The following is a 3,181-nucleotide window of genomic DNA, read 5'->3' as shown; positions in this document are numbered from 1 at the left end:
CAGCCAGATTGAGAACGGAAGTTATCTCTATCCGTCTGAAAGCTGGCATCACTGTAACCATCTACTCTCAAAGTATCATTGCCACCAAGTACAAGGACCCAGTCCTTTGTCCTTCGCAAATACTTGAGTATATTCTTTACTGCTATCCAATGAGCTCTACCTGGGTTTCCCTGATAGCGACTGACCATGCTCAAAGCAAAGGCCACGTCAGGGCGAGTACATGTCATAGCGTACATGATCGATCCGACAGCGGAAGCATAAGGTACACGACTCATGTCAGCTATTTCCTCATCTGTACTCGGGCATTGAGTCTTACTCAATTTGGTATTGCTTTGGATAGGTAGCTCTCCCTTCTTGGAATTTTCCATACTAAACCTCTTTAGTACCTTATCCAAGTATGTACTTTGATTGATTCCAATCAGTCTCTTCTTTCTATCTCTCAATATTCTAATCCCAAGAATATAGGCAGCTTCTCCAAGGTCTTTCATGGCAAAACACTTTCCAAGCCAAGACTTAATTTCTTTCAAGGTTGGAAGGTCGTTACCAATGAGTAATATGTCATCAACATATAACACCAGAAAAGTCACTATACTCCCACTAGCCTTGATATACACACAAAACTCATCTTCACTCCTAGAAACCAAACTCTTTGACTTTCTCATGGAAGCAAAGATTCCAGCTGCGAGATGCCTGTTTTAATCCATAAATGGATTTCTCAAGCTTGCACACTCTATTAGGAAACTTTGCATCAACAAAACTCTCTGGCTGATTCATGTAAACATCCTCAGCCAACTTCCCGTTAAGGAAAGCAGTCTTGACATCCATCTGCCAGATGTCATAGTCATGAAAGGCAGCTATGGCGAGCAATATCCTAATAGATTTAATCTTGGCTACTGGCGAAAACGTCTCATCATAGTCAACCCCTGGGGTTTGAGTGAAACCTTTTGCAACCAGTCGAGCCTTGAATGTGTGCACATTTCCATCCATGTCTGTCTTCTTCTTGAAGATCCATTTGCACCCAACTGTCTTACGACCTGGTGCACTATCAACCAAATTCCAAACTTGGTTGTCATACATGGACTTAATCTCGCTGTCCATTGCCTCTTTCCACTTGGAAGCCTATGGGCCTGCCATTTCTTCCTTATAAGTAACTGGTTCATCTAAATTTACCAGTGTCCTATCACTGATGAATGTGTCACCATCTGAAGTAATATGAAAACCATACAACTCAGGTGGCACACTCACCCTAGTGGATCTTCGAAGAGGTAATGAGTTATCAACTGGTTCAACAGGAACTCTTTCCTCTGGTTGAGTGCTAGTGTCATCTAAGGTTCCTTCATTGGCTAACTCTTGAATTTCTTCAAGGTTAATGGTGCTCCCACTGTCCTCTTTGAATATGAGCTCTCTTTCTAGAAAGACTCCTCTTCGTGCTACAAAGACCACGTTTTCACTAGGTCTATAGAACAAATATCCAAAAGAGTGCTTTGGGTAACCAATGAAAACACATTTCTCACTTCTAGCTGCTAGCTTGTCGTGAGTCTCTCGTCTTACGAAAGCTTCACAACCCCAGACTTTAATATGTGCTAACGAGGGAACTTTCCCCGTCCACATTTGGTGAGGTGTTTTGGCAACCTTCTTTGTAGGGACAAGATTGAGGATGTGGGCGGCTGTCTCTAAGGCATACCCCCAGAAGTGAATAGGAAGCGAAGCACGACTCATCATAGAACGAACCATGTCTAACAAGGTTCGATTACACCTCTCAGCTACACCATTTAACTGTGGTGTCCAGTTGTGAGACTATTCCACATTCTTTCAGATAGTCGTTGAACTCGATAGTAAGATACTCCCCGCCTCTATCAGATCTAAGTACCTTTATCTTCCTGCCCAATTGATTTTCGACCTCATGCTTAAACTCTTTGAACTTTTCAAAGGTTTCTGACTTATGTTTGATTAAGTAGATATAACCATATCTGCTATAATCATTAGTGAAAGTAACATAAAATCGATTAGCATCCCTTGTAGTTGATCTGAAGGGCCCACATACATCTGTATGTATGAGGTCCAACAGACCTTCACTTCTTTCACAAGACCCTGTGAATGGTGATTTTGTCATCTTTCCCAAAAGACAAGATTCACACATATCATCTGATTTTAGGTCAAATGATTCCAACACTCCATCCTTTTGGAGTTGGGCTATGCGTTTCTTGTTAATGTGTCCAAGACGACAATGCCACAAGCATGCCTTGTCTACACTATTAGACAAGTCAATATTAAACACACTATTTCCTAAGCTATCAACACAAGTCACTGTTTCATACACACCATCACAAGGCAAAGCTTCAAACACAAAAACACCATTCTTATAAACAGAAATTGAACCATTCAAATCATTAAAAGAATATTTAAAACCTTGTCTAAACAATGCATGAAATGAAATAATGTTTCTCTTCATCTCAGACGAATAACAACAATTCAATAAATCTAATCTAACATCATTACTAAGCAAAAGTTGATAAACTCCGATCTTGGTCACTGGTGAAGACTTTTTGTTTCCCATGATCAAGTTTATCCTTCCTCGCTCTATCTCCTCACTTTCTTTTAGCCCCTGCAAATCAGAACAGATGTGAAAACCACATCCTGTATCAAGGACCCATGAACGAGAAGATAATGAGTTATTAGAAGAAATAGTGTAAATTCCTGCTGAAGATGGATTCACTTTGCCATCTTTGTTGTCCTGCAAATATTTTGGGCAGCTTCTCTTCCAGTGCCCTTTATCATTGCAATAAAAGCAATCGGCATCCTTTGGATCAGAAACATGGGGAATGGTAGCATTGGGCTTAGCCTTTGGGCCATTACCAGATGACCCAGCTTGAGCCTTGTTCTTCCAGTTTTGCTTAGGAGGACCTTTCCTCTTTTTCCCCTTTCCCTGTCTAATAGCCAAGACAGGGGCACTTGCAGGAGTGAATGCTATACTTTTACCCTTCATCCATGCTTCAGCTGTCTGCAACAAGTTGTGCAATTGGGCCAGTGTCTGCTCAGTGTTGTTCAAATGGTAAGTTAGGATAAACTGACCATAACAATCAGGTAATGAGTTCAAGACCATGTCAATGGCCAATTCCTCATCAAAATGAATGTTGAGCTTGACCAAATGCTCTATGTAGCGTTGCATTCTTTCCACATG

Source organism: Lactuca virosa, chromosome 8 (genome assembly GCF_052849685.1).
Source record: "Lactuca virosa cultivar CGN04683 chromosome 8, Lactuca_virosa_CGN04683_v6, whole genome shotgun sequence".
NCBI classification, from domain to species: domain Eukaryota; kingdom Viridiplantae; phylum Streptophyta; class Magnoliopsida; order Asterales; family Asteraceae; genus Lactuca; species Lactuca virosa.
This window is presented reverse-complemented; position numbering follows the sequence as displayed.